This window comes from Centrocercus urophasianus, unplaced genomic scaffold (assembly GCF_019232065.1).
Source record: "Centrocercus urophasianus isolate 14NV4802_14NV808 unplaced genomic scaffold, USGS_Curo_1.0 seq_25, whole genome shotgun sequence".
Lineage (NCBI taxonomy): Eukaryota > Metazoa > Chordata > Aves > Galliformes > Phasianidae > Centrocercus > Centrocercus urophasianus.
The window spans coordinates 3724171-3734337 of record NW_024884811.1 but is presented as its reverse complement, the minus strand read 5'-3'; positions in this window follow the sequence as shown (position 1 = coordinate 3734337).

Below are 10167 nucleotides of genomic sequence, written 5' to 3'. Positions count from 1 at the left end.
AGGGCCTGGAGCATCTCTCCTATGAGGAAAGGCTGAGTGAACTGGGTCTGTTCAGCCTTGAGAAAAGAAAACTGAGAGGGGGCCTGATCCAGGTCTATAAGTATCTAAGGTGTGGGGGGCAGAATGGTGAGGCCGGACTCTTTTCAGTGGTGAGTGGAGACAGGACAAGGGGAAACGGCCGGAAACTGCAGCATAGGAAGTTCTGCACAAATGTGCACAAGAACTTCTTTACAGTGAGGTGACGGAGCACTGGAACAGGCTGCCCAGGGAGGTGGTGGAGTCTCCTTCTCTGGAGATGTTCAAGACCTGCCTGGATGCCTACCTGTGCGACCTGCTGTAGGGAACCTGCTTTGGCAGGGGGTTGGACTCCATGATCTCTGGAGGTCCCTTCCAACCCCTACAATTCTGTGATTCTGTGAACTAACTCATTCAGAAGGAGTTTCTCAGTTTGCAGAAATTCTAAATAAAAAAGGGAAGGAAAACAAACAAACAAACAGGCCAGACAGAGCCTTTAGGAGTATAAGAATTAGGACTATAAGAATTAAGGCTGCAGTAAACTGCAAAGAGATTCCAACAGAGAAACTTCTTATAAACTCCCGGTAATACTAAATCAGAGCACCCTCTAGTGGCAGACAATAGGCAATAAATATATCGAAAGAGAAAAGTCTGGTCCCACAGGGGATAAGTAAGCAGAAGGTGTGCTGTATGTCTGACTTTCCTTATACAACCGATTGCTGTACGTAGATTTCTACTTGGAAGACAGGGAATTAACTCAACATTCTAAGTATATATATATTGTTATTTTGCTCCTGACATCGTGCCTCCACCATTTCCTAAATTTTCTATTCATCCAACTGCTTAAGATTTCCATTCTCTTTGAAGTATCCCATCAATTTGTTTTAAATCATTTTTCTTTGGAATGGGAGATTAGAATCAAATGAAAACCAAGACAGTATAACAATAGAGAAGGAATATGCAAAGGAAACAATCAGTTCCAAGTCAATCCAATTGATTTCCAGTCCTTATCACGCCAACACATGTTTTCACTTAACTGTAGATAAATTCTGAAGAACTTGTTTGGTTTAAGAAAATAGCACTCTGTATTTTGCCCTTGTCTTTAATATGGTAAAGGAGTGGAGACTGGTCAGCCATTGATTGCAGCTTTATGACAACATTTCTGGGGAAAAAAATGATCTCCTACCTCAGGGACTACAGCAAGCTACTCTGTGGCAGCACAACCCTGTGTAAAGAGAAGAGCTTGAAGGAGGAATATCTGTAGCTATGGGAAGACTTAGCACACTGAAACATCAAACCAATCCTACAGCAGGACATTGGCTCCACTAGACAAGAAGCACAGATAAGACTCCTTAAAGCTATCTGTCTTTAGTACCTGGCTTGCCAAGTGACCACATTTGGCTAGTAATAATTAAAAATGTCGGTCATTTCATAAGGTGAAAGGTTGCTGTGTCACACTATATACCCAAGGGCTACTATGCGGTGTGAGGTCACATAGATGGATAACACCTCAGCTAAATTATGTAGCTGAAGATATCTCTTGCCCTCAGTGGGTTGTGTCTCAGTTTCAGGGCTCTTGCCTCCTCCCACAGGTAGCATGGAAAACACAGTCCAAGTCTAACACCTCATGTAATGGAGTTTCCCACACCAGAATAAAATGGTAAGTGAGCATGTTCATTCCTATGGAAAATGAATAAGTTCTCAGGGTTATTACTTGAGAAAGGAAAATGAGTACATTTTATGTCTTGGATGAAAGGCATGCTGGAAAATTGCTGTCCTAAGTGATTAAAAAAGCAAGGTGAAATACTATTCCCAAACTGTCATCTACCTGGATGGTGGAAATCTAAATTCTGGGATGTTTCAGACATTCCACAGTGTCTTGCAACATGAGTATTCATAGTTCACAGTCTTAAATACAGTAATGATCCACTGAAAATGCATATTCTATCTTAATCACATTCTGAAGGAAAAATAGAAGTTGGGAAACTAGGAAATATGTCTGGTTTCCAATTATCTCATACTTCTTTATCTTCTCTTTAAATGAGCGAGAGAAATAATTCTTACCTTGATAGTAACACACAGAGGCAAGTGGTAAGTCAAAAGTTTGATGGAGTATGTACCTGAAAAATGCAAGCAAACAAAAAAACCCCTTCATTACATTTAACGGAATTTGAAAGAGAAAATGCTCATATTTTAAAGGCAGGCATGAAAAAATGTTGATCAGACCCTGATTCGTACTTACCCTGAATTTTCATCTCAGCCCTACTGCTTTCAGAAGATTTTCTCTCCCTTTATACTCCTCCAAGCACCAGAAGAATTGGGCCCACAACCTATCTTCCCACCCTTGGAATCATGATGATAATAATAATAATGAAAAAATTAATGAACCTGGAGTCAGTATTAAAAATTGCTCTTACCTACTACTAATTTTCTTCATGGCTGTGAAGCCCTCTTTTGGAAGAGAAGGAAAACAGAACAGTTACCAGCTGTTCACATTATGATGAACACTAATAAGAGAAGACATGCATGTTAATGAACTAGGGGAGAGGAAGTGAAAGGGGCAATCATCAGTGTGCAGCTGTAAGTGTAAAATTTTCCTCAGAGTATGTGGGAGCGTTGATGGCATGTCACATAGGCAAATAGGCTTGAGACTGAAATGAGTCTCAGGTAAGGAAAACAGCACTTCCAACAGACCGGCATTGTTCAGGTAAAGATCTGCCTGTCTTTCACCATGTTGTTAACAAAATTAGACTTGGTATTTTCACCACAGATGATTTTTCCACAAAATCACTACTGCAGTCACAGTAGTCCAACTGTGATGACCTCATGGATCCAGCAGAAAATAACAAGTGAAGAAATAAAGAGATATGGATCAGAGTTGGGAGGGAAACAATGATCCCGTTTGTATTCTTTAGTCTTTACATCATGCAAACAAATATAAAGCTCAAAGGCTTGTCTGCATGCAGAGAGAGTCACAGGGGCTTCTTTCAAAGTATGATTTTAAACTTGATGCAGCTGATTCAGAAAAAATGCCACTGAAAATCAGTCTTTCTTTCTTTAGCTCCAGTTCATTTTTATTTATATCATGCAAGCATAAGCTGACGCTGAAATATGCCATTTGCATCAAAATATGGTCTGCATATAAGCTTAGAGTGCTCTAACTAACCCAGATTAGCATGTGCTTCCAGGTCTTTCAGAAGCGATAGATTTCAGTCTAACTCGGGTGCAAAACCATTTCTTGTAATCCCCTTCCTCCCAGTTTTCCATAAACTGATGGGATGTTAGGTTCATGGAGGACCTCAGCAACAGTCTTAGCAATCTTAGCAGCTTTATTAGGAGATAAATTTGTTCAATTTTTTCACCCTGAACAATGCTGGCATAATTCTGCATTGTCAGAGACGTGACCACCTCCAGGAAAGAGTGGCTCATGTGAAATAGAACAGGTGGTGTAAAATGGCATAGTTAGGGCTATGCTGGTTTACATTAGCTAAAAGTTTCTTTCAGCTTTTAGATGTGTAAATAAGTATTTGTAAAAGGATTAACATATTATAGATGGATGTTAGTAGGCTTTTATTTCTCAGTAACATGTAAAGCAGTTAAATCAGGTTGATAGACCAAAGTCCATGCCAGGCTCAGAATGAAGAAAGGCTGCTATGGACACATTCTCTCCAAATAAATATGAAGATGGATTTCACTTTTTTTTTTTTTTTTTTTTTTTTTTTTTTTAAGAGAGGACTGAAGAGAAACACCATTCTAGCTCTGTTTCTGCAGGAAGAATGTATGCTGCACAACAGTCAGCACTACTTAGCAGGAAACTGGGGCCAAGAACTCAGAGAGATGTGAAGTCAGAGAAGAAATGGAAAACATAATAACTGGAGATAAATTAGAAATATCATTTAGAAAAATTAAATTTCCTAGTTAGTTCTAGTTATTCTCACAGAGTGCACTGAAATGAAATGCAAAACGGAGTCTGGCTCCATTAAGATGCACCGTATGGAAAACAAATAAAATTGTATGAATTCCTTTGAATTTGAAAAAGTCTTCATCAAAATAAAAGCACCTCTAGCCTTTGCAAAATGTTTTACTGGCAGAGCCTTAGAGAAGTACTAACAACAGTATAAAGTGAAAAGTTAAGAAAGCAACAAGTGTTTCAAAATTTACCATTTAGCTTATAGAGTACTTAAAGATACGATCCAGCCTGAAACTTACCTGACCCATAAGGTGAGCCCTACCTGAACGAACCAACAACTTTGCTAGGCTGAGGGAAGAAACGTGTAGGCCTCTCTTCTAATCTGAGGAAAACCAGGTCTTTTGCTGCTGACCATCGACTAGACAAGCAGCTGCACTTCTAGCTGCCACAGCAGTTATGAAGGGTGTTCCTGACTCAACTCTCTGTAACAGCCCACGTCAGGTCTCCAAACTGGGAGATGCTGTGCAGGTATACTGATTACAACCTGCATTTACTATTTACTATAAGGCTATGCTGCAGATAAAGTGATCTCTGCATTTCGCACTCCTGTAATAATCTTGCTGCCCTAGAGGAATTCACCAATAGTATCTCAGCTAATGCACAACTGCTTTTGACAAGACACAATAATAGGAAATACAGGGGAGACTCAGTCATGAGAAAGGGACAATTTAGCCACACCACAAATAAATCACACTGTGATTTTCAAGGTCAGAATTTGGTCAAAATACTTCTATGTTGGCTGCAAATCTCTCCTTGAAATTTGAACAGCCCAAGATGGTTAAGATCTTTGCTTTTTACTTCTGTGACTGCAATACAGTAGGACACTGGTCATGTGCAGATCAGAGCCTCTGAATCTTTGCTTTTAACATCAAAGCACTTAAAAAGTGGTGCTTAAGGAATCAACAACTCTTGAAAACAGTTGGTGCTTTATTCCTTTACCTTGAAATAAAAACAAAGATTCAGTTATTGGTACCACATGCTGCAACATTTTCGGATTTACTCTTCAGAGTTACTAGTTGTACTGTGCAGTGCAGGCAGGGCAGGGCAAAGAACATGGGAATCTTAATGGTGAGAAGAAGAGATGGTTAAAGAAAGACCACGGGATTTTTGGGGCAAGTCAGAAATTATGAAGAAGAGCTGTGAGTGGAGAAATGGGATGGTAAAACCTCTGATTCGCTTGCTTGCATGCTAAGCATGTTAACTCCTGTGCTCTGAAAGCTGTACAGGAGTCCTGGCAGTGCTTAGACCACAAGAATACAATTATACATTAAATTATAAAGCAAGAAAACTCCATTAAAAGAACACTGCTAGCATCATGCAGTGAAGTACTGAGTAGCTGGAATCCTGATAAATGTTTGGGCAACTGCAGTTCTTTGTACATCCAAGGGCCTGAGTGCAGTGCCAACAATACACTCATCATACTGATTTGTATGTAATACAAGCATCAGATTGTTTCAACTAATTAGAGCTTGGGACATAGTTTTCTTATTAACACTAGTGTAAGTAACTGTACTGAACTTAGGTGAGGCACTGTCATAAAAATATTGATGCAGGCATCATTCAAGTTATATTCTTATGTAACCAACAGAAACTTAAAGCGGCAAGTAGCTGTTTGTTCCAAATGAGCCTTATAAAGTCCAAAATAGGTTTTTAAAAATCATTGCTAATAGTGAGCTAGAGTTACTCTAGATGAAACCAGTAAAAAATCACAAGACTGCAGCTGTCAGAGCTACAGACTTTAAGGCTCTGTGCTATTTCTAACAGCATGTAAAGGAATTTAAACTGTATAATTATTCAAATAAGGAAAGCACAATATGAAACGTACAGTGTTTTGAAAATAAGCAGACATTCTGACATTTATAATACTGCTGCTATTTGGCTGACACTGTGATCACACCAACTACCAGTGCAGCTGCCATCCAAAATGCAGAATACAGTCAGGGGTAAACTTAATGTAGGTGAGCAAACATACAATGGATCCTAAATGAATGACAAGAGAAAGATCTTTATCAGCTAATTGCTGTGATGCAGCATAGACAGTTCGGCAAGAAGTGGTGCTGGGAAAGAAGAGCACATCTGAGTTTGTTCTGATGTCTGACAAAAAAAGATTTCTTTCTCCTTGGGTTCTGTAAGTTAGGGCATGTGTACGTGTAGGTTTCTGCACCAACATCCATGCACTCCATTATCCATTTACTATCACTTTGCTAAGAGTATTGTAGGCAGAATCATTATCTAAGTGTTGGCATGTGTTCTCTGAAGGCAAGGATACATCCCTGTTGAGACTCCTGCCCTTGTAGTTCATATTCTGTAGACTGTTTTATCCAGCTTCCAAAACCAGACACACTGTCCCTATCCATGCCTGCATAACAAAAGCTTCTTCCTTTCAAGGCAAAACAAATAAAAACTGAGGTGAACAAAATGACAAGACTCATTACTTAAAATCCCAGAAGAAAACAATTCTTTACCTAAATCAGTTCTGGCAGCATTAATAAGCCTGCCAGCTGTTACAGGAGGCCTCTTCAAGTGTACTGAGATCTGAAACTTGAAGGTCTCCTGACAGTGCATCTACTCCAGCATTTTTTTGAATCAGCGTTATCTTCAGTTAAGCCTTCTTAATCTTTATTTGTAATGCCTGAGGTGGTATCTCTAGGATTCAGCACTTCATTAGTTTTAATGTTGAATACTAGGATTTCTGACATTACCATTGCCAGGTGTTAACAGTGTCTAAGGAAAAACAAAAACTTCCCTGAATACAGGTCACAGGACAGCTAAAAAACAGGTAAGGCTCACATCATATTTTTGCAGTGTTCCTCTGTCCCTTAAATAACTCAGTGTATATGGCCTCCAGAAAAAAGGGCTCACGGTTTTTGTAAATGTCTAAGGAAGAGCAAACTGTGGCTATCCTATGTGAGAATGATTACAGGTTAAAAACAATATCTGGTTTTCACTCAGTTTCAAGATGAAACAATTAGTCAGGTGCAGATTTTGATGCTCAGCTTCATGGCAAGCAGATACACACTTGGGAAAACAAATAAATCTGAAGATCCCATTCATCTTTTATAGGCATTAGTCAAGTCAAAACACTGGATATCTCAACACTTTAAAAAAATAAGAATTGCAAATTCATCACAATAGCTATCCTTCAAAAATATAAAAAAATATCCTTCAAAAGTATCTCAAAAATTTGAGACTAAAAAAATATACTGGCATGAAATTATTTTAAAAAACTCAGTTTTTCTCTTGATGTGAACAATTTCCAAGACAGGTCTTTTTCTATAAAAACAGAAGATGCCTAAAATGAGCAATCTCTATGGTAAACTGAAAAATGGAACAACTGTCTCAAAGAAATAATATTTCTCCAAAACATCCCAACTACACTCGCCTTCTCAAAGAGTGCTTTGAATAAGCTCTAAAAAGCCAGACAGGGGCTATGATTCATTCTGTCTTCAATCAGATCAAGCATAAGGTCTCCATTTCCACTGCTTCTTGTTTATTATTTTCACATCCCACAGACATCCTCTGCAGAAAGGTTAGGAACTCTTTATGATCAGATAACCCACCAAACCAGAACATCTGCTTTCCCACAGCAAACATGACAAAGATTTCTCTTCGTTGGCATGACTCTGAAGACTTTTCAATATGACTGAACATAAGACATGCCTCTGAAACACTTCACTGGTATTTTCCCTGATGCTGCCTTTGCGGAGGATCAGTCACAATTCATCACAATTACCAACTGCCTGCAGGTAGAGGATCCCAATCTGACTTGCCTTGGAGCAAAGCCCGATAACACCAGGAGTTTGCACATCAGTGGAGAATTGCTCCTTACAGTGAATTTACTTGTGCACTGTGCATTGTATTCCTTTTTTCTTTTAACTGATCATTTTTTTTTGTTATTCTGTGCAGAGGAACATAGGACTTGCTGACCTGGAGGAGGGTGCTGTGCACAGCACAGCGGTGGCACAAACTGCTTTGGGGAAGGTTTGTTGGAGTTCTATTCTGACCTTTCAAATCTGAAGGCTGGCTTTTACACTAAAGAACAACTGCTTTTGTACTTTCTAAAACTCTTGTTTAACACCTATCATTCAAACACTTCACACTTGCCCTCTTGTGTGTCTGAATCCTTACCTCAACAGTAACTGGCAGAAATGTACAGGGTAGGCTGGATGGCAACTTATCTGAGTTCTCAATTGACCTCTCTAATTTAAGATATTCATTTTTCTCGATATCTTGAGTTCAAGAGTTCTCTATGCCTCTTCAGATATGTCTATGGCCTCCATACATACAGTGTCCAAACACAAATCAGTTCTTTGTGGCACATTCTGTGATTAAAGAAGTATTGTTTTTCCCACTGAAAAAATAAAGAGTCAAAAGTAAATTCACAGAGTCCAAGAATGATTGAGGTTGGCATGGATCTCTTGGTCCATCTGATCCAGTCCCTGCTCAAGCAGAGACACCCAGAGTAGGGCGCCCAGACCCATGTCCAGGCAATTTTTGTTCCAGTAAACAGCCTCTGGGCAACATGTACCAGTGCTGCATCATCAGCACAGCACAGAAATGCCTCCCCATGTTCAAAGGAAGTCTTCTGTGTTCAGGTTCATGCCTACTGCCTCTTGTCCTGGCACATGGCATCACCGAGAAGAAACTAGCTCCATTTTCACTGCACCTCCTTTCAGATATTTATAGACAATCATAGAATGACTTGGGTTGGAAGGGACCTTAAAGCTTACCCAGTCCCAACCCGCTACCGTGGGTGGGGCTGCCACCCATCAGGCCAGGCTTACCCACCAGGACCCCACCACACATGGCCTTGAATGCCTCCAGAGATGGGAGATCCACAGCTTCTCTGGGCAGCCGGATCCTGTACCTCACCACCCTCTGAGTAAAATATTTCTCCCTAATATCTAACCTAAATCTCGCTTGTTGTAGTTGAAGCCATTCCCCCTTGTCCTGTCACTACAGCATTTACTACAGTAAAACACTGATCACCCTCCTGCTAGTAAACTCCCTTCAAGTGCTGGAAGGCTGCAGTGAGATTTCTCTGGAGCCTTCTTTTCACCAAGCTAAACAAGCCCAACTGCTTCAGTGTTTCTTCTTAGGAGAGGTGCTCCATCTCTCTGATGATCATCTCTGTGGTCCTCTTTTGGACCCACTCCAACAGCTCCGCATGCCTGCTACAGTGGGGGCCCCAGGACTGGATGCAGTACTCCAGATGCATTCTTACAAAGGCAGAGTAGAAGGGAACAATCACCTCCTTCTCCCTGCTGGCTATCCCTGTTTTAATTCAGCCTAGACTACTGCTGCCCTTCTTGGCTGCAAGCACACACTGCTAGCTCAAGTCCAGCATTTTGTCCATCAGGATCCCTTGCTCCTTTTCCACAGGGCTTCTCTCAATGAGTTCTTCTCACAGTCTGTTTTACTCATAACTGGGATTGCTAAACAGATCTCCAAGCTTTATCTTGTTGCAGCTCTCTCAGCCTTTCCTCGCAGAAGAGATGCTTCAGATCCTTTCTCTCTCCTCTACTAGACTATTTTCAATACATCCACATCTTTCTTGTACTGACACTGGACTCCAGATATGTCCTGGAGTTAAAGAACTGTTCTTGTAATATTGATGCACAGTAAGCCCCATTTCAAATCACTGGACATCTTAGAGCCTGTGGGAATCAAGTGTTGTTTCTGCATTAGAATTGTATAATATTATTTTTATTTTATGGTCTCTGCTATCATAGTTTTTTTTGGGAGTCCTTCTACTTAACTTGGGGAAGATCTCTGACAAGTTTACTTCACTTATCGTATAGACGAACCTTCCCAGGAACGCACACTCTGTATATAAGTGTATATATGTATATTTTGTCATACACACTGCAAGAATATCCTGCACGAGAGCAAACCAGAGAACAAGCCATGGCATGCCCGAGGAAGCGCCTGAAGAGACATTGGGAAGGCCTGACATCATCCCCCAGTGCTCTTTGTTTAACGAGGATGACTTCAAAGAAAATCACCATATCAATAGGACAAGGAGAGCACCGAGACGTCTTGGAAACAGGATGACTACTGACTGGCACCAGACAACAAATAAATTAACAAGTAAATAGCAAATGTAAATCTTCTGATAAGATTGTGAACCTGGAGTACCCAGCCAGTGGGGAAACAGGGGAGGGGGAAGGCAAAGGGAAGAA